The 18,149-nt window shown below is 45.5% G+C and overlaps 1 protein-coding gene across 2 annotated transcripts in view; it reads right to left on the reverse strand.

Annotated features, from left to right (window-relative positions):
* Nucleotides 1–18,149, reverse strand: part of IPP (intracisternal A particle-promoted polypeptide) — a 116,007-nt gene that overhangs the window by 52,889 nt on the left and 44,969 nt on the right. Inside the window, exon 2 of one of the 2 annotated variants that reach the window (XM_062191207.1) lies at nt 17,309–17,406. The exons of the other annotated variant lie outside the window; for it this stretch is intronic. The gene's annotated coding sequence lies outside the window, so the exon portion shown is untranslated. The remainder of the gene's footprint in view (nt 1–17,308; nt 17,407–18,149) is intronic. 2 annotated transcript variants of the gene reach the window in all.

The following is an 18,149-nucleotide window of genomic DNA, read 5'->3' on the forward strand; positions in this document are numbered from 1 at the left end:
TTCCATAATGTACAATTGTCTCAGCCCTGTGTATTGAATAGTTCAGATTTCCCCACTGATCTACAGTGTCAACTCTGTTTGAGCTAGGATCAATTCTCTATTGAATTCTACTCTATATCTTCCATGCCTTATTATTTATTCATTTATTTATTTATTTATTTTTGCCAGGCAGAGTGGACAGTGAGAGAGAAAGAGAGAAAGGTCTTCCTTTGCCGTTGGTTCACCCTCCAATGGCTGGTGCACCACGCTGATCCGAAGGCAGGAGCTCTCCTGGTCTCCCATGGGGTGCAGGGCCCAAGCACTTGGGCCATCCTCCACTGCACTCCCTGGCCACAGCAGAGAGCTGGCCTGGAAGAGGGGCAACCGGGACAGAATCCGGCGCCCCAACCGGGACTAGAACCCGGTGTGCCGGCGGAGGATTAGCCTATTGAGCTGCAGCACCAGCTGTCTTATTATTTTAATTACTGTAGCTTTGCAGTAAGTCTTGATACTTGATGAGACATGTTGCTGCTTTTTTTTTTTTTTCTTGAAGATTTATTTGAAAGGCGGAGATAACAGAGAGAGAGAGAGCGAGAGCTCTTCCACCCATTGGTTCACTCCCCAAATGGCAGCAACTGCTGGAGCTGGGCTGGTCAGAAGCCAGGAGCCAGCAGCTTCATCCAGGTCTCCCGTGTGGTTACAGGGGCTCAGGGACTTGGGCCATCTTCCTCTGCTTTCCCAGGTGCATTAGCAGGGAGCTGGATCAGAAATGGAGCAGCCAGGACTCGAACAGGTGCCCATATGGGATGCTGGCACTGAGGGGCAAAGGCTTAGCCTTCTATGCCACAGCGTTGGCCCCAGGCTTTTTTTTATTCTTCAACAGTGTCAGGGCTATTCCTGGCACTGTTGATTCTTCTATATAAATTGTAGAAGCAATTTGTCAAGTTTCTTACCACACACAACATACACATTCACATACAAGATGGATTTTTATTAGAATTTCAACAAACCTATAGGGCAATTTGGAGAGAATTAACACCTTTATAATATTGAATCTTCTTATCCATTAACACAATTAATTTTTAGAAAATTTCAAAATTTTACAAATGTATCATGTATAATTTATATATTTTCTATTAAATTTATCCCTGTATATGGTTATCTTTGTGCCATTATAAATTACATCTTTTAAAAATTTCATGTTTGTTGTTGGAGTACAGAAATGAAATTCACTTCTGTATATTGATTTTATAGACAGCTACCTTGCTTAACTCCCTTATAAAAGTGATAAAATTATAGAGTTAGGGGCTGGCACTGTGGCATAGCAGGTAAAGCTGCCACCTGCAGTGCTGGCATTCCATATGGGCACCAGTTTGAGTCTCAGCTGCTCCACTTCTGATCCAGTTCTCTGCTATGGCCTGGGGAAAGCAGTAGAAGATGGCCCAAGTCCTTGGGAGACCCAAAAGAAGCTCCTGGCTCCTGGTTTTGGATTGGCACAGCTCTGGCCGTTGCAGCCATCTGGGGAGTGAAAGAGCGGATGAAAGACCTCTCTCTGTCTCTGCCTCTCTGTAACTCTTTCAAATAAATAAATAAATCTTTTAAAAATACATAGAGTTTTAAAAAATATTTTTGTGTAAACAATCAGATCATCTGCACATAAAAGCTTTTTTTTTTTTTTTGACAGAGTTAGAAAGAGAGAGAAAGGTCTTCCTTTTTCCATTGGTTCTTTAACTTTTTTTTTTAAAGTGACATTCTGCAGGTTATAGCTCTGTTTCTTTTATTTATTTATTTTATTTTAAATGCAGAGTCACAGAGAGAGGGAGATGCAGTGAGAGCTATATGCTCTGGTTCACTCCCTAAATGGCTCTAATAGCCTGGGCTGGGCCAGACTGAAACCAGGAGCCAGGAGCTTCATCTGGGCCTGCCATGTGAGTTCAGGGGTCCAAGGACCTGGGCTGTCCTTCACTGCCTTCCCAGCCATACCAGCAGGAAGCTGGATGAGAAGTGGAGCAGCTGGGACTCACACTCAAACCAATGTGCATATGGGATGTTGGCATTACAGGTGGTAGATCAACCCACCACACCACAATACCAGACCCCATTAGCTCTTCTTATAACTCATATTTCTTAAACTATGTCTGACTGTTGTATCATTCTTTTTAATGGTTATAATTTTATCATGTTTTCTATTTATTCTTAAATCAGTTTTGCTAATTTATATTTTTCTAGAAATTTGTCCCATTTAATTACATTTTAAAGTTCTTTAGTACATATTAAAATAATATTGTTTATAATCTCAAATTTTAATTTCTGCTGTACTTGTAGTTACAACAACCTTCATTTCTAATTTTTAAAAAATATTTATTTATGTATTTATTCAAAAGTCAGAGTTACACAGAGAGGTGAGAGGCCACTTCCTGTCCAGCTCTCTGCTGTGGCCTGGGAAAGCAGTAGAAGATGGCCCAACTCCTTGGGCCCCTGAATCCATGTGGGAGACCCAGAGGAAGCTCCTGGCTCCTGGCTTCGGATCGGTACAGCTCCGGCTGTTACAACCAATTGGGGAGTGAACCATTGGATGGAAGACCTCTCTCTCTTTCTCTCTGCCTCTCCTCTCTCTATGTAATTCTGACTTTCAAGAATAAATAAATAAATAAATAAATAAAAAGAGAGGCAGAGAGGTGGTTTAACTTTCTGCACCACAATGCCAGTCCCCACAATAATACAATAATTTTTTAAATTATTTTTTCCTGCTCTGGATAAGTTCTTTTTATTTTATTTTATTTTATTTTATTTTATTTATTTGAAAGAGTTACATACAGATTGGAGGGTGAACCAATGGCAAAAGGAAGACCTTTCTCTCTGTCTCTGTCTCTCACTGTCCACTCTGCCTGTCAAAAAAAGGGGAAACACTTGTGATAGAAATTAAGAGGGAGGGGCTGGCACCATGGCCCAGTGGGTTAATCCTCCGCCTGCAGTGCCAGCATCCCATATGGGCACCGGTTCTAGTCCCAGCTGCTTCTCTTCCCATCCAGCTCTCTGCTATGGCCTGGGAAAGCAGTAGAAGGTGGCTCAAGTCCTTGGGCCCCTGCACCCACATGGGAGATCGGGAAGAAGCTCCTGGCTCCTGCCTTCGGATCAGCTTAGCTCAAGCCATTGAGGTCATTTGGGGAGTGAACCAACAGATGGAAGACTTTCTCTCTGTCTCTCCCTCTCACTGTCTATAACTCTACCTCTCAAATAAATAAATAAAATCTTTATAAAAAATAAAAAGAAATTAAGAGGGAGCCAGAAAGACTAGGAGAGCCATGATCCCATCATGCAAGCCTGATCTTAAGGGAAGGAAATTGTTTGGTAGTGTCTTTGAATGCTAAGAAGTCTAAGAACAGATTGGTGGGCAAGTTCATTGGAAAAATTTGAGCTAAAGGCAACTTCCTGAGGCACTCTTAAAATAGATTTGTCCTAATATCCTTGCTATGGCCATTCAATTTCTGGGAACACCATACTGAAATAGGTCATTGATTCAAATGTAGTGATAGATTTCCGAGCCTATTGTTAAGATTGTTGGTCAGTTGGGTATAGTTAAAAGTCTGGGCGGCGATGCTGTGGTGTAGTGGGTAAAGCTGCAGCCTGTAGTGCCGGCATCCCATATGGGCACCCATTTGAGTCTCAGCTGCTCCTTTTCCAGTCCAGCTCTCTGCTATGGCCTGGGAAAGCAGTAGAAGATGTCCCAAGTATTTGGGCCCCTGCACCCACGAGGGAAGACCTGGAAGAAGCTCCTGGCTTCAGCTCTCTCTCTTTCTCTGCTTCAGCCTCTCTGTAACTCTGCCTTTCAAATAAAATAAATAAATCTTTAAAAAAAAGTCTGCAAAGCACATTCAAATAACCATTACAAATAATTAAAATTATTTATTTAAAAGTCAGAGAAAGACTGATGGACAGAGATCATCCATCAGTTGGTTCACTCCTCACAACAGTCAGAGATGGGCCAGGTCAGAGCCAAGAGCTGGGATGTCAATCCAGGTCTCCCATGTGGATGGCAGGGATCCAACTACTTCAGCTATAATCTGCTGCTTGGACAGTGCACATTAGCAGGAAACTGGAATCAGATACAGAGCTGGAACTTGAAGCCAGGCAGTCCAATATGGGATGTGTGCATCCCAAGTCACCTCTTAACTGCTGCACCAAGTGTCCACCTCATGATTTTTTAATTGACACATAATAATTGTACATACGAATGGAGCACACTGTGATGTTTTGACATATGTATATAGTATGCAATGATAAAATCAGAGTAATTAGCAAGTCAAATATTTATCATTTCTTCATGTTAAAAACATTAACATGCCTACTATTTTGAAATACACAATAAATTATCATTAACTATAGTCACACTACTGTACTATAAAACAATAGAATTTAATCCTCTTATCTAACTATATATTTAAATTATTTATTTATTTAAGAGGCAGAGAGACACACAGGGATGGTAGACACAAAGAGAGTGCTAGTATCCAGTGGTTCACTCCCCAATGCTCATAATGGTGGTGGTGGGAGAGGGCCTGAAGACACCTAGGAACTCAGTGCAGGTCTCACAAGTGGTGGAAGGGAAGCCACTACTGGAGTCAACACTGCTGCCTCCCCCAGGGTCTGCATTAGCAGAAGGTCAGATTCAAGAGGCAGAGCCAGGAGCAAACAGGCGCTCCGACATGGGATGCAGGCATCTTCACCATCGTTTTAAGTGCTAGCTCAAATGCCCCGATTATTGGTTTTTTTAAGATTTATTTATTTATTTGAAAGGTATAGGCCGGCACCACGGCTCACTAGGCTAATCCTCCACCTTGCGGTGCTGGCACACAGGGTTCTAGTCCCGGTCAGGGTGCCGGATTCTGTCCCGGTTGCCCCTCTTCCAGGCCAGCTCTCTGCTGTGGCCCGGGAGTGCAGTGGAGGATGGCCCAAGTCCTTGGGCCCTGCACCCCATGGGAGACCAGGAGAAGCACCTGGCTCCTGCCATCGGATCAGCGCTGTGCGCCGGCCGCAGCGCGCAGGCCATGGCGGCCATTGGAGGATGAACCAATGGCAAAAGGAAGACCTTTCTCTCTGTCTCTCTCACTGTCCACTCTGTCTGTCAAAAAAATTAAAAAAATAAAAATAAAAAAAAAAAGAAAAGAAAGGTATAGTTACAGGGGCAGAGGCAGAGAGAAAAAGAGAGAGGTCTTCCATCCACTGGTTCTCTCCCCAATTGGCTGCAATGGCTGGAGCTGCACCAATCAGGAGCCAGGAACCCGGAGCTTCTTCCAGGTCTCCCACAAGTGCACAGGGGCCCAAGGACTTGGGCCATCTTCTATTGCTTTCCCAGGCCACAGCAGAGAGCTGGTCTGGAAATGGAGCAGCCAGGAGTCAAACCGGCGCTTCAGGCTGCAGCGCTACCAACTGCACCACAGCACCACCCTGCCCCCATTATCTTTTTGTATTCATTAAGCTAAAATGACATTGAGAATTTGTTTTCCTTCATTTTCTAACCACAAGTATTTTTGTTATCTCTAAAGTCCTGCCTAAATTGCTTAGTAAACTTCTGGGACCAATTACAGTCAATCTCAACAGTTTAATACATGTCTTCCATTAAGAAGCAAATTTATCTTGCTAAAGAGAGCTCCTTGCTCCCTGAGGACAGTTTATGGGTCAGGATACTTGCGGTACTTAGTGACTATAGGTAGGGTGAATAGGCTTTTATACCCTCACTTCTGTTTATCATTCCCCAGGGGCAGGTGTCTTTTAACCTTTCAGAGGTAATCGCAAGTATGAGCCATTATCAACCAATTCCTGCAACAGCTGGGTGTGGTTGTACAAGTCTACTAAGGGGCCTGTGACTCGGCTCACTAGGCTAATCCTCCACCTTGTGGTGCCGGCACACCGGGTTCTAGTCAAGGTCAGGGTGCCGGATTCTGTCCCGGTTGCCCCTGTTCCAGGCCAGCTGTCTGCTGTGGCCCGGGAGTGCAGTGGAGGATGGCCCAAGTGCTTGAGCCCTGCACCCCATGGGAGACCAGGAGAAGCACCTGGCTCCTGCTTTCTGATCAGCACGGTACGCCGGCCGCAGCGCGCCGGCCATTGGAGGGTGAACCAACAGCAAAGGAAGACCTTTCTCTCTCTCTCTCTCTCTCACTGTCCACTCTGCCTGTCAAATAAATAAATAAATAAATAATCAAATAAATAAATCTTAAAAAAAAACAAAAAAAGTCCACTGAGGAAGATCTGGGCAGGACACCAAAATTATCTGCTTTGCACAATATCATATTCAAGTGTCACAACATTCAACCAGTCTTTTTTTTTTTTTTTTAAGAGGGAGTGGGAGTCCTTTTTTTTAGATTATTTATTTATTTAAGAGGTAGACAGAGGGGAAGGTCTTCCATCCGCTGGTTCACTCCCCAGATTGCTGCAATGGCAGGAGCTGGGCTGATCCATAGCCAGGAGCCAGAAGCTTCTTCTGGGTCTCCCACATGGGTGCAGGGGCCCAATCAATTGCCAAGCTCCTCTGCTTTCCCAGGTCATTAGCAGGGAGCTGCGTCTGAAGAGGAGCAGCCAGGATTTGAGCCGGTGCCCAAATGGGATGCTGGCACTGCAGACAGAGGCCTAGCCCACTATACCACAGCACTGAGCCCTCAACCAGTCTTAATGCTTCTCATTCTTCTGGTGATCATCTGCCTACATAATTTCTTACCTGGGAAGCTGCAAGCCATCATGATCTCTCACTTTCAATCATGTTTTGTAATTTTCACTTACAACTCACACTTCTTTTTGTTAAATTTATTCCTAGGTGTTGTATTATTTTTGATCCTATTGTAAATGGGCTAGTTTACTTTTAGATTGTTTATCTCTAGTGCATAGAACTATAGTCGATTTTGATCTGAAACCTTGCTGAACTCCATTATTTGTTTTAATCTTTTTGTTGGGTTCTATAGGATTTTCTATCTAAGAGCATGTCACCTGTAAATAGAAAGTTTGACCTCTTCCATTTCAATCTGAATTGGAGAGACAAATAGGCAGATACAGGGAATTAAAACATAGTGGAGAAGAAAACTCCATGGAACCAATGCTGGAATAATTGACAAAATGCTGGAATCCAAGGGTGGACAAGTCTAAGAACTCCAGGCTCCCAGTCATAGTGGGGCCCCCCATACTTTCCTGAGTTCTGTTTCCAGGAGCATGTTTGGGTTTTTTGTTTGTTTGTTTTTTCTTTTTTAGATTTATTTATTTACTTGAAAGTCAGAGTTACACAGAAGAGAGAAGGAGAGGCAGAGAGAGAGGTCTTCCATCCACTGGTTCACTCCCCAGTTGGCCGCAACGGCCGGAGCTGCACCAATCCGAAGCCAAGAGCCAGGAGCTTCTTCTGAGTCTCCCATATGGGTGCAGGGGCCCAAGGACTTGGGCCATCTTTTACTGCTTTCCCAGGCCATAGCAGAGAGAGAGCTGGATTGGAAGTGGAGCAGCCAGGTCTTGAACCGGTGCCTATATTGGATGCTGGCACTGCAGGTGGTGGCTTTACCTGGTATGCCACAGCACCGACCTCTCTTTGTTTTTTTAAGATTTATTTCTTGGGGCTGGCATCATGATGTCACAGGTAAAGCTACCACCTATGATGACAGCATCCCATATGGACACTGGTTTGGTTCCTGGCTGCTCCACTTCCAGTCCAGCTCCCTGCTAATAGCCTGGGAAGCAGCATAGGATGGCCCAAGTGCTTAGGTCCCTGCCACCCTTGTAGGAGTCCTAGATGAAGCTTCTGGCTCCTGGCACAAGACTGTCTTCATCCTTTTATCCCTGGCCATTGTGGCTATCTGGAGAATGAACCAGCAGATGAAAGATCTGTCTCTCCTTCTCTCTCTGTAACTCTGCCTTTCAAATAAATAAATAAATCTTTTTTAAAAAGATTTGAAAGGCAGAGTAGCAGAGAGAGAGAGAGAGAGAGAGAATGTTTTTCTTCCATTGGTTATCTCTCCAAATGACTACAACAGGTAGCGTTTGGCCAGGTTAAAGCCAGGAACCAGGCATGCTATCCAGTTGTCCCAGGTAGCTGTCAGGGACCCAGATAGTTGGGCCATCATCTTCTGCCTCCCATGCAGATTAGCAGGAAACTGCATCAAAAGCACGGGGTGGGTCGGCGCTGTGGCTCACTAGGCTAATCCTCTGCCTGCGGCGCTGGCATCCTGGGTTCTAGTCCCGGTTGAGGCGCCGGATTCTGTCCCGGTTGCCCCTCTTCCAGGCCAGCTCTCTGCTGTGGCCTGGGAATGCAGTGGAGGATGGCCCACGTACTTGGGCCCTGCACCTGCATGGGAGACCAGGAGGAAGCACCTGGCTCCTGGCTTCTCTCTGTCTCTCTCTCTCACTGTCTAACTCTGCCTGTTAAAAAAAAAAGCATGGGGTGGCCAGGACACAAACCAAGCATTCCAATAGGCATATGAGTATACCAAGTGTTGACTTATCCCACAGGCCCCAGTGCCCAACACGCCCAATCCTGGTGCACTATGTTCTTTTTCCTTCTTCTCCTTCTTCTTCAAGATGTATTTTATTTGAAAGAAAGAGTTACAGAGCAAGAGGGAGAGACAGAGATTTTCCATCCATTCGTTCACTTCCCAAATGGCTGAAACCACCAGGGCTGGGCCTGGTCTCCCATGTGGGTGGCAGGGGCCCAAGTCCTCAGGCCATTTTCCACTGCTTTCTCGGATGCATCAACAGAGAGTTGAATGGGAATGGAGCAGCTGGGACTCAAACTGGTGCTCATATGGGATGCCAGCCTTGCAGGCGACAGCTTAATCCGTTGTGCCACAACATGCATTCTGTTTTTAATAAGGTCTTCCTTCAGAAGAAACTAGATAACTAGAACCAAATCTGCTGGGGTTTTAACTGACCTGGGGGAATGGAAGTACCCAATTTCAGTTAAATCTAGCCACCCTCTCCGATGCAAAAAGGAAGAAAAAAACAAACAAACAAACAAAAACAGAAAAACACTTGTGAAGTTCACAGTCCAGAGAAACTGGCTCACTAAAGAACTGAGGCCAAATCCAGTGACAACAGAATGCTTCCCCTCCACTCACATCTCCAGGCTTACCACCCATAATTCCATTTACCCAATACATCACGTTCATCTATCAAGAAAAAATACAAGGCATACTAAAAGGCAAAAAAACAGAATTTGAGGAGATAGAACAAATGTCAGACCCAGAAATGACAGGAATGTTAAAATTATCAGAGAATTTGAAATAACTGTGGAGCTGCATTGTGGTATAGCTGGTAAAGCTGTCGCCTGCAAAGCTGGCATCCCATATGGGTAATGGTTCGATATCTGGCTGCTCTACTTCCAATCCAGCTCCCTGCTAATTTGCCTGGGAAAGCAGTGGAAGATGGCCCAAGTCCTTGGGCCCTTGCCACTCACATGGGAGACCCAGAAGAAGTGCCTAGCTCCCGGCTTCCATCTGACCCAGCCCTGACCATTGTGGCCCTTCGGGGAGTGAACCAGTGGATGGAAGATCTCTCAGTTTCTGTCTCTTCCTCTCTGTGTAACTCTGACTTTCAAATAAATAAATAAATATTTTTTAAAAAACCTGTGATTAATACGGTAAGAATTCTAATGGATAAAAATAGACACCATGCAAACATAGGTGAGCAAGGTACACAGAGAGGTGGAAATTCTAAGAAAGAACCAAACAGAAATGCTAACAATCAAAAGTACTGTAACAGAAGGTAAGAATGCCTTTGGTGGGTTTATTAGTAGACTAGACATGGCTGAGGAAAGAATTCCTGAGCTTGAGAATATATTAGTAGAAATCTCCAAAACTGAAAAGCAAAGAGAACAAGAGAAAAAAAGACCAAAACATGTGGAATACCCTATAAAAGATGTAACTATGGGGGCCAACACTGTGGTATAGCAGGTTAAGCTGCTGCCTGCACTGGCACCCCATACAGGTACTGGTTCAATTCCTGGATGCTCCACTTCCAATCCAGCTCCCTGCCAATGGCCTGGGAAAGCAGCAGAAGATGACCCAAGTACTTAGGTCCCTGCACCCATGTTAGAGACCCAGAAGAAGTGCCTGGCTCCTGATGTCGGTCTCAGCCCTGGCCATTGTGGCCATTTGGGGAGTGAACCAGCAGAAGGAAGATCTCTCTCTCTCTCTCTCTTTAAAAACATTTATTTATTTGGCCGGCGCCGCGGCTCAATAGGCTAATCCTCCGCCTTGCGGTGCTGGCACACCGGGTTCTAGTCCCGGTCGGGGCACCGATCCTATCCCGGTTGACCCTCTTCCAGGCCAGCTGTCTGCTGTGGCCCGGGAGTGCAGTGGAGGATGGCCCAAGTCCTTGGGCCCTGCACCCCATGGGAGACCAGGAGAAGCACCTGGCTCCTGCCATCGGACCGGCGCGGTGCGCCGGCCGCAACGCGCCTACCGCAGCGGCCATTGGAGGGTGAACCAACGGCAAAGGAAGACCTTTCTCTCTATCTCTCTCTCTCTCACTGTCCACTCTGCCTGTCAAAAATTTAAAAAATAATAATAATAAAAATAAAAAAATAAAAAAAACATTTATTTATTTGAAAGTCAGAGTTACACAGAAAGAGAAGAGGGGAGAGAGAGAGAGAGAGAGAGAGAGAGAGAGAGAGAGAGAGAGGTCTTCCATCTGCTGGTTCACTCCTCAGTTGGCTGCAATGGCTGGAACGTGCTGACCTGAAGCCAGGAGACAGGAGCTTCCTCCAGGTCTTCCCACATGGATGCAAGGGCCCAAGGACTTGGGCCATCTTCGACTGCTTTCCCAGGCCATAACAGAGAACTGGATCGGAAGTGGAGCAGCCAGGACTTGAACCAGCACCCATATGAGATGCCAGCACTGCAGGTGACGGCCTCAACCACTACACAACAGCACCGGCACCCCTGCACGTTATTTTAAAAAAAGATGTATTTCATTTATTTGGAAGGCAGAATGACACAGAGAGAGGGAGAGACAGAGAGATCTTCCATTTGTGGGTTCACTCTCTAAATGGCTGCAACAGTCAAGGCTGGACCAGGCCTAAGCCAGGAGCTAGGAACTCTTAGGTCTTCCATGTGGGTGACAGGGGTCCAGGTACTTGGGTTATCTTCTGCTACTTTCCCAGGTGCATTAACAGGGAGCTGGATGAGAGCAGAACAGCTGAGACTTGAACTGGGTCTCTGGTATGGGAAGCTGGTGTTGCAGGCGGCAGCTTAGCCTGCTGCACCACAACGACAACCCTTAGGCTTGTCATTTTCAAGCTACAGAGAGATAGTAAAAAAAGCCAGAACAAAAAAAAATGTGTTACCCATAGAGGAGCAGAAATAAGAATTGTACTCTACTTCCCCTCAGAAATCATAGAAACAAGAAGAAAATAGAGTAAAATATTTAATGAGTTGGGGGAAAAAATCCTACAAATCTATTATTCTGCACCTGAGAAATTATCCTTCAAGAGTGAAGGAGAGGCCAGCACCGCGGCTCACTAGGCTAATCCTCCGCCTTGCGGCGCCGGCACACAGGGTTCTAGTCCCGGTCGGGGCACCGGATTCTGTCCCAGTTGCTCCTCTTCCAGTCCAGCTGTCTGCTGTGGCCTGGGAAGGCAGTGGAGGATGGCCCAAGTGCTTGGGCCCTGCACCTGCATGGGAGACCAGGAGAAGCACCTGGCTCCTGCCTGTCAAAAAAAAAAAAAAAAAAAAAAAGTGAAGGAGAAAAAAAAAAAACTTATTCTTACAAACAAAAATTTAGTGAATTCGTTGCCAGTAGACCTAACAATAAATGCTAAAAATTCATTAGAGAGAAGGAAAATAAAATAAATCCAAAAGTCAGATCTATGTTTTTGTTTTGTTTTGTTTTGTTTTGACAGGCAGAGTGGATAGTGAGAGAGAGAGACAGAGAGAAAGGTCTTCCTTTTTGCCGTTGGTTCACCCTACAATGGCCACCGTGGCATCGCGCTGATCCGAAGGCAGGAGCCAGGTGCTTCTCCTGGTCTCCCATGCGGGTGCAGGGCCCAAGCACTTGGGCCATCCTCCACTGCCTTCCCGGGCCATAGCAGAGAGCTGGCCTGGAAGAGGGGCAACCGGGATAGAATCCGGTGCCCCAACCAGGACTAGAACCCGGTATGCCGGCGCCACAAGGCGGAGGATTAGCCTGTTAAGCCACGGCGCCGGCCCAGATATATGTTTTAAAACAGCAGAGCACCAAAGGTTGAATAAGTGAAAGTAAAATTAAAATTTTGGGGGCCGGCACTGTGGCGCAGTGGGTTAATGTGCTGGCCTGAAGTGCCAGCATCCCATATGGGTGCTAGTTCTAATCCCAGCAGCTCCTCTTCTGACCAAGCTCTCTGCTGTGGCCTGGGAAAGCAGTAGAATATGGCCCAAGTCCTTGGGCCCCTCATCCATGTGGGAGACCTGGAAGAAGCTCCTGGCTTCGGATCAGCACAGCTCCGCCTGTTGCAGCCATCTGGGGAGTGAACCAATGGAAGGAAGACCTCTCTTTCTCTCTCTCTCTGCCTCTCCTCTTTCTGTGAAACTCTGTGTAACTTTTTGTGTAACTCTGACTTTCAAATAAATAAATAAATCTTTAAAAAAAAAAAAAAACACTTTTGGGCCAGCACTGTGGTGTAGCAGGCAAAGCCACGCCTGGAGTGCCAACATCCCATTTGGGTGCTGGTTGGAGTCCTGGCTGCTCCACTTCTGAGGCAACTCCCTGCTAATGTGTCTGGGAAGGCAAAGGAACACGGCCCAAGTCTTTGGGCCCCTGCACGCACATGGGAGACCCTGAAGAAGCTCCAAGCTCCTGGCTTCAGGTTGACTCAGCTCCGGCCATTGCATCCATTTGGGAATGAACCTTTGGATGGAAAACCTCTCTCTCTCTCTCTCTCTCTCTCTCTTTTTTTTTTTTTTTTTTTAATTTTTGACAGGCAGAGTGGACAGTGAGAGAGAGAGAGAGAGACAGAGAGAAAGGTCTTCCTTTTGCTATTGGTTCACCCTCCAATGGCCGCCGCGGTTGGCGCGCTGCGCACCGCGCTGCGACCGGCGCACCGCGCTGATCCAAAGCCAGGAGCCAGGTGCTTCGCCTGGTCTCCCATGGTGTGCAGGGCCCAAGCACTTGGGCCATCCTCCACTGCACTCCCTGGCCACAGCAGAGAGCTGGCCTGGAAGAGGGGCAACCAGGACAGAATCCGGTGTGCCGGCGCCACAAGGCGGAGGATTAGCCTAGTGAGCCGCGGTGCCGGCTCTCTCTCTCTCTCTCTCTCTCTCTCTCTCTCTCTCTCTCTCTCTCTCTCTTTCTCTCTCTGCCTCTGCCTCTCTGTAACTCTGCCTTTCAAATAAATAAATAAACCTTTTAAAAATAAAATAAAAACTTTTATTCTTCTTACTAATTGATCTAACAAATAAGTTTGTTCAAAATAATAATAGCAACAACATATTGGAATATCATACGTATATCTTACATATGCCTACATAAAAGTAAAATGAGTATCAGCAATGATATAAGAGATGGAAGCAAGGAATTAGGATTATTTTGTCACTTTAAGGTGGTCACATTACCCATGAAATGGCAAAGTGTTATTTGGAATTGAAAGTGTGCTTGGATTAGTTGTAACTGTATGGCAACCACTAAAAATATTTAAAAAAAGAAAGAGGGGGTGAGATATAACATATTAAGAATTAAGGTAGAAAAAAATGGAATCACATAAAATTCTTAATTAAAAGCACAAAAGGCAGAAAAAGAGTGGGTGACAAAAAGAACAAAAAACAAGTGGCAACCAATAAAAACTAGTAACAGGGGCCAGTGCTGTGGCATAGCAGGTAAAGCTGCTTCCTGCAGTTCCAGCATCCTATTTAGTGCTGGTTTGAATCCCTGCTGCTTCACTTCAGATCCAGCTCTCTGTTATTGCCTGTAAAAGCAGTGGAAGATGGCCCCAAGTCCTTGGGCCCCTGCACCTATGTGGGAGATCTGGAAGAAGCTCCTGGCTCCTGGCTTTGGATTGGTGCAGCTCCGGCCATTGCGGCCATCTTGGGAGTGAACCAGTAGATGGGAGATCTCTCTCTCTCTCTCTCTCTCTCTCTCTCAGTCTCTGTCACTCTATAACTCTGCCTTTGAAAAACAAAGTAAATGGGTGGAGAAAGATACACCATGTTAACACCGATCTGAAGATAGCAGGAGTAGCTATATTAATTTCAGATCACACTTCTATGCAAGGAAAGACAAAAGGAATAAAAAGGGCATTATATAATGAAATACATACAAATTCTTTTTTTTAAAAAAAGATTTATTTATTTATTTGAAAGTCAGAATTACACAGAAGAGAGAATGAGAGGCAGAGAGAGAGAGAGGTCTTCCACCTGCTGGTTCGCTTCCCAATTGGCCGCAACAGCCGGAGCTGCGCCAATCCGGAGCCAGAAGCCAGGAGCTTCTTTTGGGTCTCCCACGTGGGTGCAGGGGTCCAAGGAGTTGGGCCATTTTCTACTGCTTTCCCAGGCCATAGCAGAGAGCTGGATTGGAAGTGGAGCAGCCCTGTCTCAAACCAGCACGCATATGGTATGCCGGCACTCAGGCCAGGGTGTTAACCTACTTCACCACAGCACCGGCCCCAGGCCATACAAATTCTTAATGTTTCTGTGCCTAGCAACAGGGTGTCAAAATACATGAGACAAAAACTGATAGAACTCCACGGGGAAATAAATTAATCTACTCTTATAATTGGATAATTCAGAAATCCTTTATGAGAAATGGTCAGATCTAACAAGCAGAAAAATCAGTGAAGGCATAGTTTAACTCAGCAACACATCAATCAAGTGGATATAATGGACAACTATGGACTAATTCAACAGCAGAACATACACGCTTCTCAAGCTCACTTTGAACAGTCATGACGGTAGAGTATATTCTGGGTCATAAAAGACACCATAACAGGCCGGCGCCGCAGCTCACTAGGCTAATCCACTGCCTGTGGCGCCGGCACCCCAGGTTCTAGTCCTGGTTGGGGTGCCGGATTCTGTCCCAGTTGCTCCTCTTCCAGTCCAGCTCTCTGCTGTGGCAGTGGAGGTTGGCCCAAGTGCTTGGCCCCTGCACCCGCATGGGAGACCAGGAGAAGCACCTGGCTCCTGGCTTCTGATCAGCACAGCACGCCAGCCATAGCGGCCATTTGGGGGGTGAACCAATGGAAAGAAGACCTTTCTCTCTCTCTCTCTCACTAACTCTGCCTGTCAAAAAAAAAAAAAAAAAAAAAGAAGACACCATAACAAATTCAAATAACAGAATCACATCATGTGTGTTTCCAGACCACAATGAAATTAAACTCGAAATCAGTAAGATAGGTGGAAAATCTCAAAATATAAAGCGATTAAGAAGCACACTTCTGTGGTTGGTGTTGTGGTGCAGTGGGTGAAGCTGCTGCTTGTGACACCAGCATCCCATTTTGCTTATGACCCAGTTCCCTAATAATGTGCCTGAGAAAGTACCAGATAACGGCTCAAGTTCTTGGGCCCTTGCCACCCACACAGGAGATCCAAATGGAGCTCCAGTCTCCTGGCTTCTGACCAACCCCAGCTATTGCAACATTTGGGAGAGTGAACAAGCAGATGGAAGAATCTCTCATTCTCTCTCTCTCTCTCTCTCCCTCTCTTCCTGTCAAATAAATAAATAAGTCTTAACAAAGAAAAGCAACACAGGTATATTAGGTAGGCCCTTAGCTAAGACTTCAGTTATGATGCCTGAGTTCCATATAGGGGTGCCTGGGTTAGATACCTTGTCCTGGCTCCCAACTCCAGCTTCTTGTTCGTTCAAACCCTGAGAGGCAACAGTGATGGCTCAATTAATTGGGTTCCTGCTAACTATTTGGGAGACCTGAATTGAATTCCTAGCTCCTGGTTTTGCCCCTGCTGAGAGCCATTTTGTGAATATTTGAGGAGAGAGCCGGTGGACAGGAGCTTTGTCTTCCTGTAGTGTGACAGGAGCTTTGTCTTCCTGTAGTGTGCTCTCTCTGTGTCTTTTAATTAATTGATTAAAAAATAAACATACTTCTAAATAACACATGGCCCAAACAAAAGATCTCAAGAGAAATTTAAAATCATTTTGAATTAAATGGAATTGAAGGCCGGCGCCGCGGCTCACTAGGCTAATCCTCCACCTGCGGCGCCGGCACACCAGGTTCTAGTCCTGGTCGGGGTGCCGGATTCTGTCCCAGTTGCCCCTCTTCCAGTCCAGCTCTCTGCTGTGGCCTGGGAGTGCAGTGGAGGATGGCCCACGTGCTTGGGCCCTGCACCCCATGGGAGACCAGGAGAAGCACCTGGCTCCTGCCTTCGGATCAGCGTGGTGCGCCAGCTGCAGCGCGCAGGCCGCGGCGGCCACTGGAGGGAGAACCAACGGCAAAGGAAGACCTTTCTCTCTGTCTCTGTCTCTCTCTCACTGTCCACTCTGCCTGTCAAAAAAATAAATAAAGAAAATAAAATAAATGGAATTGAGAATACACTTATCAGAATTTGCTGGAGGCACTGAAGGTAGTGGTAAAGTAGAAATTTGTATCATTAAGTGCATTATTAGAAAAAAGAGGAGCCAACACTGTGGCGTAGTGGGTAAAGCTGCCGCCTACAGTGCCAGCACCCCATATGGAACACCACTCTTTCTCTGTGTAACTTTGACTTTCAAGTAAATAAATAAATATTTTTAAAAATTAAAAAATAAAATTTTAGAAAAAAATGCATAAAATTTTCATGATACTTGCTGAGATGACAGCTTCGCAGATACAACTCTAAAAGCACTAGTAACAAAAGGGAAAAATAAAATTGTAGGCATTTGGTACATAGTTGAGAAACTGCTTGGGATACCAGCATCCCATATCAGAGCCCCCGAGTTGGGGTCCTCACTCCACTTCAGATTCCAGCATTCCAGCTAGTGCTACCCTGGGAGGCAGTGGTGATGGTTTAAGAGCTTGGGTCCCTGCCACTGACCTGGGAGACCATCACTTTAGCTTAGTCCAGCCCTGGCTGTTGCAGGCATTTAGGAAATGGACCATATGATAGAAAATCTCTTTGTCTCTTTCTCTCTCAGTGTGTTTGTCCTTTGCCTTTCAAATGAATAAATAGATAAATAAATAAAATACATAAGTTAGACTTCAACAAAATTAAAAATTTTGTGCTTCAAAGGACATCATCAAGAAAGTGGAAAGACAACCAAAGAAGGGGGACAGATTTTTATATATCATATATCAAATGGAAGACTAGTGTCAGTTTATGTAAAGAATCCTTACAATCCAGAAAACAAAGACAGATATGATAGCCCAATTTAAAAAGTGCTTATCTTACAGAACACCTACCAGTACTCCTCAAAAACAAGGAAATCAGGAGCAACTGTCACAGCCACACAAGCCCAAGGAAACACAATTACATGTGATTTGGGATCCAGAGTGAGGTTCTGGGAAAGAAAAAGGACATTAGATAAAAACTAAGAAAATTTGAAAAAGCTATGGAATTCAGTTAATAATGTATTAGTATTGGTTCATTAATTGTAACAAATATACTGGTGCTGGCGTTGTGGGTTAACGCCGTGGCCTGAAGCGCCGGCATCCCATATGAGCACCGGTTCTAGTCCCGGCTGCTCCTCTTCCGATCCAGCTCTATCCTATGGCCTGGGATAGCAGTAGAAGATGGCCCAAGTCCTTGGGCCCCTGCACCCAAGTGGGAGACCCGAAAGAAGCTCCTAGCTCCTGATCAGTGCAGCTCTGGCTGTCGCAGCCAATTGGGGAGTGAACCAGCGGATGGAAGACCTCTCTCTCTCTGTCTCTCCCTCTCTCTAACTCTTACAATAAATAAATCTTTAAAATGAATAAACATTTGAAAAAATCAACCAATCAAGACTGGTGACTTTCCCTACAAGCTTGCATCCCTCATTTGCATAGCATACCAGTGTGAGAGGGTGGGAACTTTACATAAGATAGTCCCCTCTTTGCTCTGAGCAGTTTCGGTTTTTACTGACAGTTGTGCTTCCTGAAACAAAGTCTCCTTATTATCCTAATTTTTTCCTAGTGAATCTTCACTAACACCATATTCCCACACTCAAAGGTACACTCCACACCATTCCCTATTTTCTGTATTCCTAAAGGTACCTAGAACAGTAGCTAGCACAAGAACAGAATAAATATTTATTAGTTAGATGAA

Source organism: Lepus europaeus, chromosome 5 (genome assembly GCF_033115175.1).
Source record: "Lepus europaeus isolate LE1 chromosome 5, mLepTim1.pri, whole genome shotgun sequence".
NCBI lineage: Eukaryota > Metazoa > Chordata > Mammalia > Lagomorpha > Leporidae > Lepus > Lepus europaeus.